General features: G+C 40.0%; 1 long non-coding RNA gene across 1 annotated transcript; it reads right to left on the bottom strand.

The window, feature by feature from the left end:
* Positions 1–247: 247 nt before the first annotated feature.
* LOC125023975 lies at positions 248–7,333 on the bottom strand. The gene is made up of 3 exons (XR_007114686.1): positions 6,811–7,333; positions 1,128–1,259; positions 248–872 (listed from the first exon to the last, which is right to left on the bottom strand). It is a non-coding gene; the product is annotated as an uncharacterized LOC125023975 (long non-coding RNA).
* Between the last annotated feature and the right edge of the window lie 7,436 nt (positions 7,334–14,769).

Raw genomic sequence — 14,769 nt, 5'->3', positions numbered from 1 at the left:
CCAAAAATGAGGATGGTCAATCATTTAAATTAATTTGTTCACACATTGCCACGTTTTACTGTGTGAACTGTTAACAATTTCAGGTGCTAAATTAACAAGGAAAATACACTAAAATTTTAATAATTTTACTGAATAAATAGAAATAGGTGAATTAACGGAAATGGCGAGAGAAAAGGGGGGAAATTAAATATAGTTTCAGCATGTCAGAGAGTCTGTGTACACTGCATTGTCCAATGTGCCTCCACCATCAAGGTGGCCTCAGCTGGGTTTCTATTGCATCCCACGTCAACACCACTGACAGCAAAAAGCACTTAGGGACCAACAGATCACTTTACCATTCCTCCAGCAGGAAGGGAAACCTCAAGGTGGGCGGTGGGGGGGTTGAGAAAGGGGCAAAATAACTGCGGAGACACACACTAACGGGCATGAGCCAGTAGGTGGGAGTATTGATGCTGCTTTAACCGTTCTACCACTGGAAGCTCCACATGCACAGTGACATTATTACGAGATGGAGACAGCATGCGGCTAATTATTTAATATTTCCTCAAGTTCAACCCATATGAATCTCCTCTAATTTTATTCATTAAATTTGCTTGTATAAAAATTCATGTTTTTTGTGAAATTTAAAAGTGCATGTGTGTTCAAATATAAATATATATACATGTTTTCATATTTTTTGTGTCTTTCAATTTAATAGCTTAATTGCTAACATTACAGGCTGTTCTGGGGCACAAGTGGAAGACATTATTTCATTTCAATGCCTAATTTGCCGACACGTAAATATAAAAACATCAATTAAAATTTTTGCTTGGCGTGTAGGAGTCTGTGTTCCAGCTACAGTTGCGGTGAAGCTGACGTTGCCCGAAACGAACCTGATTAAGAAAAGAAAAGAAAATTAAAATATGGACAACACACAATAACTGAAAATTTAAAAAAAGCCTAAAATGATAGTGTAAAGTGAAAAATACAGTGCGCTGTACGTAATTGTAAATGCGTACTTTTTTCCCCACAATTGACCACATATTATATTACAATAAACAAGGATTTCTTGGTGAATTAAATAAAGAATCCCTTAAGTTTATATATTCATTGGCCGACTTTGTGCCGTCCTTGCTCAGAAACCAGACCTTATTTGTGTGTTTTCTTTCAGCAAGCGGGGTCACCCTCAGTTGATCTCACCAAGCTGTATAATTCTGCCCAAAGTCTGTGGCCCATGGCCCACCGCTCCCTGTCTTTGTGGGTTCAAGCAAGCATACTCCCTGTGGTAAGACAAACATACTGTATATTTACAACTACAATACATACAATGCACTACCTCTGAAGTACACAATACAGCATTTAAAATATTTGAATTGAACATAGGGAGTATTTGTGTCTTTTTGTGAACTATAAATTATGAGCACAATTATATCTGTTAAATGTTGCAATTAACCTGTATAATCTGCTAAGTGAATCTTTGTCACGTTGACATGTTGGCATATATAAATCAAAAACCTAAGACATTATGTATTTGGGGAATTTATTATTACAGCAAATTATCAGACTGGTGAACAAATGGAAAGCACTAAAGTGTGTGTATTTGGCAGCTCTTATGTATACAGCAAGTCTGTGTGTGCTTGGCTATGGAGATTGTTGGCTTGACACTGGTGAGGATATGCACCCATGTGAGGCCAGGCGCCAGTAGATGTGACACAGTCTCACCTCGACTAAGCCCGACTCTGAAGATGTCTTTTAACGTGGGGAAACGTGGCCATTCACGGCCAGCCAAGCGTTTCAATGAGCCGCATTAGCTGTTGCGCCATTGTTTTTCGAAAGGCAGCTCTGAACTTGCTTTGATGACTGGCCCTTGTTTCACTTTGCCACTTTGATGAGTCTCTCTTCATTTTGATCTGCTGAATCTTGCAAACCTCCACGATATCGCAAGGCCGAACCAGGGCAAGATGTTGTAGTGAAACTACCGCTCGTTTACTTTAAACGGCCTCTGAAACTGTTAAACGGCGAGATAATATGTGATGAATGCAAAAAAATAGACTTTTTGAAAACATACTCCGGTATTAGAGTATGTCAGTGTGTGTGCTTAAGGCTCCGTCTGAGTAAAATTAATACTCCACAAAGGAGATGTTGGCCATCTGTCATGTCCTCCGTCACTCATTCACTGCAAACCATTTGTAAGTCACACTTTGGCTTTGAAGGGAGTCGGGCACTCACTAGAGAGGAATTCCCTCTGAGGGTAAAATCCTCTGGAAGAGACCCGTGATTATATCTGTATTAATGGTTCTCTAAGTCTAGAAAGATGTTTTGTCTGCTAGACCTAGCAAATAGTGTTTTTCACAAAAAAGCGGGTCATCTTAAACTGATTAGGGCGCAGAAATATCAGGTTCTTTTTGAAAGCTTGCGCTGTGCCTTTGGTCTTGTTGTGCAGACCCCGATGCCAGATGCAATAAATTATTAGTCTAAATCAGAACAGAATGCCAGCTTTAACATCAGGATAGTGATCCATGTCAAGGAAAAGAAACGTTATGTTTGAAGCAAAGCAGCGGCCCAGCATCAGGGTCTATCCCAGCTAAGTCCAAGGCTATTATTTACTGCTTTACATTTCACATGGATTTGGGCCGTTTCTAAAACTACGCTGCACGATAGAGCTTTGTGAAGACTCAAACGATTTAGTATTTCATCCTCAGCAAAAACACAGCATAGGCTGGGCGACTTACTAAAAGAAATGCAACAATGGTTAATAAATCACACGGTCAGATCTATGCCAGTGTGCATTTCAAAAAACAGGAATTATGAAGTATATTCTGTATAGCAGCAAATGGAAAGCAGCACTGTAATATGAAAAACATGTGAAAGAAGCAAAGCAGGATGTAAAAGTTAAAATGCTCAAAATTAAAAACAAGTAAGTAAAAATAAATGATGCGCAACAAAACAAAGTCGTACTGCACAAATGAGATGTGCTCTATTGGTGCCAAAATATCTTCATGCTTTAATAGCGATTATAATCATATTGGATTTGTGGGCCTTATCTAAAGCACTGTTATTTGTATATTATATCCGCGGAGCATGTACTACCTCTGCCCACATTACAGCAGCTCTGGGTTAAACTTGCTCTTGGTTGCTGAGGTCCACATTTTATTTAAAATGCCTGTGAAAGCTTACAAGGTTTTAATCCTAGAAATCCTAAAAGGAATTTGACACAAAGTAACTCTACTTCATTCTATTTTTATTCTACTTTCACATAATTGTCAAAGAGGGTGATTTGTACACCGTTAAAAATGCTTAGAGTTGAATTTACAACTACATATTCAAATAATAATGACAAATGAAGTCCATAAAAAGTGTGCATGTAAAGATATTATATTTCAGATTTTTTTAATAGCCACAGAGGAAAACTGTACAATGCACGATACAGTAGTTCCACAGTGTATCAGTACACCTGCAGTGTAATGGAGACCCCGGTAGAAGCCATTCAGCCCCAAACAGATACCTGCGTCCAACAGTGCAATACATGACTTGTACACCAGGCTGTAACAGGATCCCGCCATGCTAGCGTGTGGCTCAAAGGACCCACCTCCCTTTCATAGCAACGCAACAGCTCTTCACAGTTCAGTGACGAGACACCACCACCTCCTCCCTCTTCTATGGAACTATGAGTGCCTGAATGGCAAACTTATGCAAACTCTTCCCAGACTCCCAGTGTCACTTTAGCGAGCAGCATCCGTGTCCACAGAATAAGGCAACTCATTCCTTCCTGGATGTACCCATGAGCCCCACGGGAGCTGTCAGAGGTCAGCGAGGACCGGGCAGAGAATATACGAACAAGATTTCCAATAAAATAAGGCAACTCTGATCAGCATGCTAGCTGGAAAATCAAAACCAGGTGGGCTGCCCATGTTCAAAACTATCAAATGAACACCAGATCATGATGCCGTTAGGGGTTTTTCTTCCTCTCCCGGAGCTACTAAAAGACACACAAGAGATGGGCTACATTTACAACGCTGCAGCTTGCTTGTGTGGAAGAAGGATATGTGAAAATGGAACAGAGCCAAGAAGAAAGATTTCTTACTGTACAACTCAGTATAGTGCCAATCCAGACCCTTTCACTCAAGCAAACCTCAGAGGTAAAAAAGCTTACAGTATGTCAGCTGCGCCACACTTATTACTTCCCCTTATACCATATATCACATAAAGCCTTTGGCCTTCAAACATTTCTGTGCATTTGGGATGTGTGGGTATCACTTGTCCCAATCAGGAAAAATGTGATTCGAGTAAGGTGAGGTGAACAGTTTAAGTGATCATGCATTTGCCATGAAATATGTCCTCATTAAGGATGAAAGATTGGGTTACCTTTTTGCAACAAAAACTGTAAACCGAGTCGACAAACTCAGTCGGCTTTCAAATGTTTTCCTGCCAGGAGTCTAATGCAATTTTCTGCACCGAAGAGGGGCATATTCAGGAATAAGCCCGGAGACATGCAGAAATGTACACACAGAAACACTTGGCTCTTAGTCAGGAAGGAAGTACCTTGCCACCGAAAAGTGGGTTAGGAATACAAGAAAATACAAAAATAATCAAAGGTAATCTATTCTACATGTAGCAGGAAACGGCTACACACTGTAAGACTTTTATGGATTCTTCTTTTTTTTTTTTTAAAGCCTGCACACAGGAACATGCCCTGCGCATGAGAAAACGTTTTAGAAAACCGAAATATCATGGAAGTGATACTTTAAATCTCACTTTAAAAAACGGGTCAAGTAAAGCTGAATGAGTCAGAGGCTCAGTAGCGTCCATGACAATGGCAGCGGTGCTGAAAGCTTTTAATATTGTTGCCAGAGAGAAAATACTTCAGTTAGAGCGATAATCCTCAGAGCATCATGAAAGTAGTGTGTTGTGTGATCATCTGCAATTGGCAGAAACTTTAGCAGCACACAGGTTTCATGGAGGGTTACTAAAAGCTGTAAAGAGTACGTTTGAACTGACCTCAAGGATTTCTCACTTACTCTGTATTACCAAAATAGCATCTGCAAATTACCAAATTTCCTCCTGCAACTCAACTCCGAGCGGTATTGAAATTCGGTTTGAGCCGGAAAGCAATTTAGCAATGGATGAAAATACTGAGACACTTCTTTTTAAATGCAATCTTATAATTATAGCAGCCTCCGGCTGTGCCTGAGCGATAAGAATTTGTTTATATGTTACAGGCAGGTAATTTGAACAATTAAATACAATCTGAAATCGACATCGTAATTGCCCAATTACAGGTAGGGGTTTTTGTGTGTCGTATTTCTAATACATTTTACACTGGCATTCACATCCTGAGTTCTTTACATTCTGGTCTTCATCTGAAACTGTAACTATCCAGCCCTAAATAACACAGAGGATAAGTTATTCATTGAGCATAATGGTGGATTTAGCAGCTAAAGACACAAAAAAGAGTTGGTGAAAATTAGCTTTAAAAAGAGGCGACTGGAAGACTGTCAGTTGTCAACGGCCAGAAACACAAACTAAAATGAATTCTAATGATGCCGTGTTTGTTTTAACAGATCCAAACATATGTCACTGTTGTAAGGAATGGCTTAACATTGACCTTTTGTATTGTACTGTTGACCTCCCTCTGTAATAACACGAGATATCAACTAGGGCTTATTCCTCAGGTATTTGGCATGCCAACGTCTTTGTTTAACTTGGATAAGAGCCTCTGTAAAGATTTGCTTACACTATTTACTCTATGGAGGATAAGTTGCATCACCTACCGAAACTTAACCTGCATGTACATCGCTTTGTAGGAACCAGTTTGTATATTGAATTGTGATCCTGGCAGGATGTAGAGAGAGAAAAAAAAAAAAAATGGCCTTGAGCAAGGCGAAAAAACAGCAATCAAATTAGGACCTCGTGACATCATCATCAAAACCATTTTTTTCATGGTTATCACATGAAGCGTTTGAGCCCAGAACATGAAAGGCCCGTGACAGCATTTTCTCATTTGAAGTAACTTAAGCTAAGCTTTCACCTCTCTGTTGGGCTATTGGCCCTTCAGAAATACCTGTAGTGAGAAGTCTGCCACGGTCTGTTTGTGGTTAAGTCGCCATGGGTACCCCCGAGGCAATTTCATGTATTTCCTTCACACTTCTGTCAAAGTTCATAATATGTGACAGATTATACCCCCAAAGACGGACTGGAAGTGCAACTGCACCACAGTTTGTTTAAAGTGTGTGGTGCACTCTCGGTTTTTATGTTTCGTATCCGTCATATACACTACACGCAAAAGGACACGTTACAATACCCATCAGTGATTAAGAATAATCCTGATACTTGTTTGTGTCCTAGTATTTTGTCATTTGTTTAAGCAAAGTCAAAACATTGGCTGATTGAAACCTCAACAGCCTTTTAAATGCGTAGCCCATGCACCCTCTGATTTTGTTGTTTACACGATCTTGCTATTTTAGTAGTTAGTTAAAAACTATGAACACTTGGATCACTGTAAGTCATTTTAACCCTCTCAGTTAAACATACATATAAACAAAATACTTCAACAACACACAGTCCTTTGGCCTCTCAGATAATCAACACAGTCAGGGCTTTAGAAAAAAAAAATACCAACATACACAATCGTGACATTAAAAAGTAGATACATACAACGCAACTAAACAAATGCATTTCATTTGCATTCAAATTTCCCTTTCAAATAAACTTAAAATAATCCGCACCTAACTTTGTGGGCAGAACAAACACCCATTAAAGGTCCGATAACGTAGAAATCAGCTCAGTTTGACAAAATCACTCCCCGAGTAGTATTTAAAAGAAATATGTTACCTTGTGGAAGAAGTCTGGTAGAAGGAAATTCTTCCTCGGTGTCAGGGTTGGAGGTGAAGGACGAGGTTGTTGGCGTCCAAAACCACTTGAGTCCCAGAAGGACGAAGCAGAAGAAGTAGGCATCCAGCTGAGACGTCTAGCCAGCACTTCAAATATATCATATCCTCGTGTAAAAAATAAATAAAAAACAATGTCTCACAACCAATGTTGTTAGCCAAGTTAGCTACACTGAGTAAAAGTCCATTGACTCTGTTGCTAGCTAATGCTAATGCTAATGGCACGCACAGAATTCGCCTACAGGATTGAAAACAGCTGCGCAAATAACTGCGAAACTTCGAGCAGAAACCTCCTCTGTTGCTCAATAGCCGTGTGCAGAACGAATATCGACAGCTACACACTTTAACTCCAAACTATTTCTACACACTAGCCACTTAATTCCAAAAATCTCTCGTCTCTTTACTCCCCACTGTCAAACTTTGTTTGTTTATTCAAGGCGTTTAGCAAAACCAGCTCAGACGCGCATTACCGCCTCCAACTGGACTGGAGCGTGGAGCAGTTTCGTTAAGCACGAAAAAAATAAATGCCAACAAACAAATAGATTACCATACAATACTTTATCAAAAAAAGATTATTGTGTTTTAACCTCATGCTTTGTTGTCTTACTCAAAAGGCCAGATAATGAAAAAGTCGCTGTGTACTGTACTTTCCCCTGTCTGTCTCTAACCAGATCCTTATACCTCTCAACTAATGAATAACCAGTCCCATAAAACTCTTCGAAATAAAATTGAATACTTATCAGTTTTTACATTTTTATAATTGTACCATTTACTTGTTATTTGTTAGAGTTACATTTTGACCCTTCAATGAAAATACTTCCTTTCCTTTCACGAAAAAACCTTTAAACCATATTTACAATGATTTCCCCAAAGAAGCAAAATACAATACAGTGAGCACTGTATTTTAACCGTATTTATTAAAATAAATAAATAAATAAATAGGTCTATTCCTTAATACGCCCTTTTATTTTATCCTGGCTACAAATATAAATTCTAACTTTGTTTTGTGACTTAAACCATTTCTGTAGCTATTCACCGATACTGGCTATACTAAATAAATATTTTAGTTGAATTCACATTTAGCTGGCAGTTGCATTTGAACAATTTTAAATCACTGTGTCCTACATGCTGGTTTTGAAGTAAACTCTGCAAGTTACTGGCTAGTTTATGTAAACTCGGTAAAAATATCTGCCCAGTAGCAGCAACAAATCCCTAAGCACTGGAGCCTATGATTAGCTCTGGAATAATAAACTTCAACTTCTGGTCCTCCTTAATCTAACGTTAAATCTATTTATTTATTTTTTTCTAGATCAGAGGTGGTTCAAAAGATCCTGGCTGTCCCTTAATGCCCCTTTATGTGCTCTGTGTTTCATATATTTATAAACCTGTGGCAGCTATTCACAGTAAAGGTTAGGATAAAGCAACCTGTCCTAAGATTTGGTTAGATGGGCTGATTGCCAGTAACCAGATAAACTAGTTCATGCTCCAGTTTGTTTGTCTGTGTGCGTAAAAGAAGATGTCATTAAACTCAGTCCAGAACCTGAATTAAAATGACATTAGTGTGGAAGTGGCTTCTATGAATTATTTGAAAGTTCCAACAAGAAGCCTCAATGGTAAGATTTTTGATCAAAACCTCTATTTGACCAAGGTTTCCAAGTCCCTAAAAGATAAAAAAAAAGAAGAAGAAGAAATATCTACAAACAACATGCACATTTAATGTCTACTGTATCATTTCCTGCAGCTGCACACCATTGTAATGATAATTAGTCCTATTGAGATGGGTCCACCTTAGCATTTAGCTTTGATTTAAGATATCAAATTGGTTGCAGTGTTTGTTTGCTCGAGTAATGTCTAACAACTGAAGAAATATCTGCTGTCCCAGTCTGGAGCAATCTGGGTGTATTCTGTTTGGCATGCATGAGTGCTTGTGAAGTCCACTGGGTGAAGGGGAACGACGCTGGACATCAGCCCAGCTGGAAAACTGTCCTGTGAGAAGCTCTTCAGCTGTGAAATGGACGGCCTGCGTTTGATACAATCGAAAGGATGAGACCGTAAATCAAAGTTTGAACACGTTTTCAGTGCAAAGCGGTCTAAATATCTCTGAGTGACGCAGTGAGGTTTTGTTCCATTCATATTGTGTTTGTTTACACAGTGATCAATTGGTTGCAAGAGCAGCAGTCAGCTACAAATTATGTGTGAGCACGAGTGCTTACCACGCCGCACTTGCACTCAGCTGGTTTTGATGCAGGGATGGGATCATGGGACAACTCTTGGACGGCTGTGAAAGGGCTGTGGACTCTGGCGGTCTGCTGCAGTGCTCCGTGGGTGGGAACACACACCAGTGTCCTCAGCAACCCGGCAGCAGTACTACGGTACAGGAATAAGCCAGCCCGACCCCGTGGCCCGCGACGCAGTGGGCCAACGGCGCCTGTCGGCTGAGCCCAAAACACCATTTCTACACCAGATGTATTTCTAAGATTTGGTAGTGCAACAACTTCAAAGTCCGACTTGATTGTTTTTGATTGTATGATTATTCAATGCTGCCGTCTTTTTCTTTATTTCTGGGGGGAAAAGATATTATCATCCAACCACACTTATTTAATTGCAGCAATTGGAGCCACTCTAATTGGGCCTTGCCTTTCATCTGTAATGGTAATGATTATGAGATTGTGTTTGTGCTGAGCAGTCTAGTCTGATGAGTAAGAGTGGAATGATATGACTGCTTTAGCTGAGATTTCATATGTTGTTTTTATGGAATATTGTAGTTCAGCCTCCCACTCAGCAAACCCTGCTGGAGATAATACGATTTAATACAGTTATTTTTTTAGTTTTTGCACACATCAAACAACCCCTACGTGCAGTCACATTGTTCTTCATCTTGGTGTTTGTAGCTGATTTGATCTTTGTAATGGAGGTCTTGAATAAGTAAACAGTGAATGCCTGTTCAGAATGTCAGCATGCTTTGTCAGAGCTACGCAGACATTTAAAGAGCATCTTATCATGTTGATTTAAGCAATTAAACATGAAGTTGCCCTCTGCAAGCTCCGACTGACTGTATCGTCTTAATTATTATCTACAGAACCTCAAAGCATTTTCTTTGGCCTGATAAAGGGGACTTATCACAGTCATTACGTGGTTAAATGTCTGGTTATTTGAAAAAAAAAAAAACAAAAAAGTTAGAATTTGTTGAGATTTTAGCCACAGTAGAACGTAGCCTTTAATGCGTTTAGGTGTATAGCGGTTTACAAATGCTTTCAGGCTGCATTTGTGTTTAAACAAAGTAATTAATCCTTAAACGATACCTTGGACTCGAAACCTTTCGTGTGAAGAGCGAGCCTCGATTACGGGAGTATAAACAGACTGCGCTTTGACCCAGGAAATTGTTACTAAGGTCTGAAAATCTGTTAAATAGACAGATTACTTTTATCTTTTTTTTGAAACATGGTTTGAGAGTTCACATGAGTGGTTTTCTAACTATTCAATGACTTACAAATGACTCAGGATTTCAGGTTCAGGGTTAGGTTATCTTTATCCCACTAAGGGAAATTAGTTTCGCAAAAAAAAAAGTTCACAGCACATGTTTGAAATCAACAATCAATTTTAATATCAGCAGAATTGATCTGATGTCAGTGTGGCTGTAAAGGCATAACTCTGTGGGTGTAGTTGTGTATTTGCTTACTAATATACATCCTATGTTTTGCCCCCAAGTCAACCACAGCCAGATCACGATCTAATCAAGTGTGACAAAGCTTTGCAGGGAAAGATGGGCAGAGATTTTGCCCATGCCAGTATAGGAGCTGTTTTGACAAGGATTATCACTTTCATCACCAAGGTAATTTATAACAACCCCCAGCTCCTCCAGACCTCATATCTCTCCTAAAGAACTGTGCTTACAAATATGAGCGCAATGCTGGTATCTTGGTTTCTCACCTTCTGCCGAAGTAGGAGGCGAAGAAGCAAAACATTCAAACATCACTTTATCTTTGGCCCATATTGCAGGCTGACTCTTGCACAGAAGCCCCGACCATGAGTGTCTTGGCAGAACAATCACCTGCATAGTGATGCAAAGGCCAAGGAATTTATTCAGAAGTCTTCATAAATCATCTCTTTGTGGACTCACGCCGCTTTGACAGGGAGCGAGCCGGATTCTGGAAATTTGAAAGTTTCGCAATGCCTCGTTTAATTATTTTTAAATTTAAGACTGAGCCCGGAACATGTTCCCAAAGTGTTCACAGTGTCTTTTTTTTTGGTGATATTGATAGAACAGCACAGGTGCTACTGAGGCGAAGACAAAATGACATGCGTGGGCAAAGAAGTCTGATTATTGTAAATCAGATAAATGGCATTTCATAGCAAGCCCTGTCTTGTGAAAAAAAAGCAGACCTCAAAGTTAAATAAAATGTCTTGTCTATCACTGTAGAAATGTTGAGTATAGACGTTCCCAGTGGTTATTTTGATGTAAGAATGATATCTATTCAGTTTGTGCAATGCAAATGTTTTCTCAGTGCAGTGCTATCATAACAGCATCTGAAATATGAACCACCACCCCTTTCTTCAACATTAACAAAAAGCTAAGGTAAGTACAATTGTACTGGGGCGCCAGCAGTCTGCAATGTGGAGGAGTTTTGTTTACTTTGAAGCAGCTCTACAATGCACATCTTTCAAACGAATTTGCATGTAAATGGGACTCCAGACAATAGAATTTTACCTTTTATATGTCATACACATCCCTGCCCTTTGAATATTTCTGAAAGGATCCAAATCTTAAAACATTAGGCATGTAGAGATCAACGCATGGATACAACTTTGAATATTGAGAATTAATTGGATTTTATTCAAATCAATTATATATATATATACAGTATATATCAACAATTATTTGTAACTGTTCTGTTGAATTTTCTTCACTTTTCAATAGATTCCTTTTAAATGTTAACATTTGCGAGTTGTTGACTGCGTTTCAGATCTACTCACCACAGAATAATGAGCCTCAGTCCAATTGAATTCTTGCAGGAATGCATGTAAGCATGTTATACACAAAAATCAAAGGGAGCAAGGCAACCAGAAAAACCGTCCTCCAATGCGCTACCGATGTTCTTGTCAGTCTGCCTGCTTTGATTAAACGGCACACAGGGGACATTGTGCTCGAGCTTTACGAGGGATATCCTGCACATGTTTGGTACACATCAATTTGAAAATTATCACGCAGAATTTGCGAAGAGTGGAAGAGAGCGCAAGAGCGAGAGGAAAGAAACCCAGAAAATGTGGCCGCACAAGATTTTCCTCATTGCTTTTTTGTGAACTATGGTTCCAAAAAGCCACCCACACTTCACCACGTTGGGAAAAACCAGTCTCAAACTGGCACCTATTTATGGACTTTGCGACTGCCAGAGAGAAATTCCTCCTACAGTGAAAAAAAAAAAAAAACCATTGAATGTGTAGCTCATCCATCATTCAAAAGCCATTGGCTTTAAAACAGAAGCAGCCAGGCTATCATTTGGTAACACACTTTGCTTTGATTGGTTTCCGCACTCATGCTTTTGACTTCCCTTTTAAGTTTTTCTTTTTGAAATAAAGCCTACCCCCCTTTGTACTACAGGGACATTTTCATTAGCAAAGGAATCATGACATATATTTTAACAGCCTCCCCCCACGCTCGGGTTTATGAACTTCAACTATGCGCAGTATGTGAATGTGGAGGTTTGTCTTGTGTCGTGTGAACTCCTCACTGGTGTGACAGGCTTAGGCGTTGACGTCATGAACTTTGCTTCACCTGCACGGCTCACGCAAAAAAAAAAAAAAAAGTGATGGCCCCTGTCATACCTGCTTTGATGCCAATTAACTAGTCTTCTCACCGGTTTCTCCAAGTATGCAAACACTGTCACACTATCTATGTGAAAATCAGCCCAATAGTCTAAATGACGTCCATTCAGCACACTCAAAGCCAAAATAGAAGAAACATTCTTCCCTGTGTCAGGGTAAGCTTTCAGTGCCAGTGTGATATCCATTCACCCTGTTATTTATGAACCATTAAGCCCGCCATGGCAGCCATTGTTGAAGCTGTGAATTTGACTTTGGCAGCTATGTTGTTATTTTAATCATTTATCCAATCGCAATCAAGTCTGTGTTGCTAAACTTTGCAAAGTGCTGGGAATCATTCATTGTTTATTGGACTAACAAAATGGATAATGATTCCCTAGAAAAGGCTGTTTCAACATAACAGCTGAGAATATTTAAAATAAACCTGTTAGCTGTTGTTCTGGATATAACTGTATTTCTGTGCCTGCTTTTTTTTTTTTTTTTATTTCCGTCTGGCAAATGGCGGGTCCCTAAGCTACTGTAAGTCACTGCTCAGTATAACGGATAAAAAATGTGTGAACACTGATACCGACTGCTTTAGCTTTGTAGCCCCAGTGGGCTGGAAACGGCGCGCACGAACAATAAGGGCTTGTGGAAGGTTTTTGCGCAGTCCCCCCAGAGCTGCAGTACGGGAAATGCTGTACCTGCTCTCAAAGTTCAAGAGATCGTACAAGGTGTCCAGTGTGTTTACAACCGCATAGGAGGACAGAGACAAAGCAACCAGAAGATATTCGTGCCATATACAGTATGTAGTCTCTGAGAGATAAGGAGCAACTGGCTGCGGAGATGTAAAAGATACAGGAACAAAAGAAAGTTGATCCGAGGTGAACGTACAGAGTGAAACACAGAGATGATCGTCAGCTATGAAGCAAGTTGCCTCTGTCTTTGTTTTCCCTCTAGACACCTGTTCTTGGACAGCACAGGGGTTCTAGGTTCGAATCCAAGCCAACTGGATGCGTGTGAGTGCGAAAGGTCGTCTGTCTCTCTGTTTTAGCCCTGCAATAGACTGGCAACTTGTCCGGGGTTTAACCCGCCTCTCGCCCGATGACAGCTGGGATAGGCTCCAGCCCCTGCAGCGACCCTCTAGAGGACAAGCAGTTACAGAAAATGAACCAACACCTGTTCTCGTTATGCAAAATGGTGGGAAAAGAATATATTTATTCAAAGCCATACATCTGTCAAAAGGTTTTGTCAGTTTGGCTTTGAGTTCTTCACAGGGAGGCGCTCTACTCATGTATAATTCAAAGCGTCAACAGTGGCGTTTAAGGACATGAAACAATGCACGATGAGATACACGCTACACTGAATGTAACTGGCTGTAACAACATCCAAAGACGGAGCCATGGCCTTATTTTCATATAACCAATCATTCTAATTGCGTAACGCAGAGAATGCACAGATGACATAACGCACATTATCAGTATAATCATGCACATAAGCAAAGCTTCTAAGCTAATTTTATATTTTGCACAGCACACACAGGTCTGCAGAAAAGACCAGACTTGAATTTCCAGTGCAAGCTACTCGTTCCAAATTGTGCTCGGTATCGATGAAGGTTTCTTTTTCTACACAAACATCCCTCCCTGTTTCCTCAGCCGACCTCTGCAAACTTTCACCATAAAGAATGCTCTAAAAATGTCTGTCTGAAGTGACGTTACACATCTACTGTACAGTACGCTGACTTCTAACAGGGTTAGGATGGTATAACGCTTTAGGGCAATATGTCACACAGCAACGGCTACGGATCCTCAGCTAGCTATGTAAATACTGTAAACTGGCACGGTATTGTCTGTGTAGGCATCATGGCTGTGGGGAGGACGAAGCTGATAAGAGGAAAAAGAGCAAAATGAGAGGTCAAGGGCCTGATTCTGTCTAAATCTTGGACTAGCTTTTAATAACTGGCAAGTTGTTGTTATTGTTATTGTAGCAAGCATTGTGAAATGAAGTTCCATAAGGCAGACACGGAGCTGTCAGTTGCCTTGTTTGGCTTATAATAACAAGCTTGCTATGACTTGTGGTGACAAGACTGTAAAAGTGAGTGGTG

Source organism: Mugil cephalus, chromosome 17, assembly GCF_022458985.1.
Source record: "Mugil cephalus isolate CIBA_MC_2020 chromosome 17, CIBA_Mcephalus_1.1, whole genome shotgun sequence".
In the NCBI taxonomy this organism is placed as follows: domain Eukaryota; kingdom Metazoa; phylum Chordata; class Actinopteri; order Mugiliformes; family Mugilidae; genus Mugil; species Mugil cephalus.
Note: the sequence above shows the minus strand (reverse complement) of the source record. Positions and strands in the feature narration are given on the sequence as shown.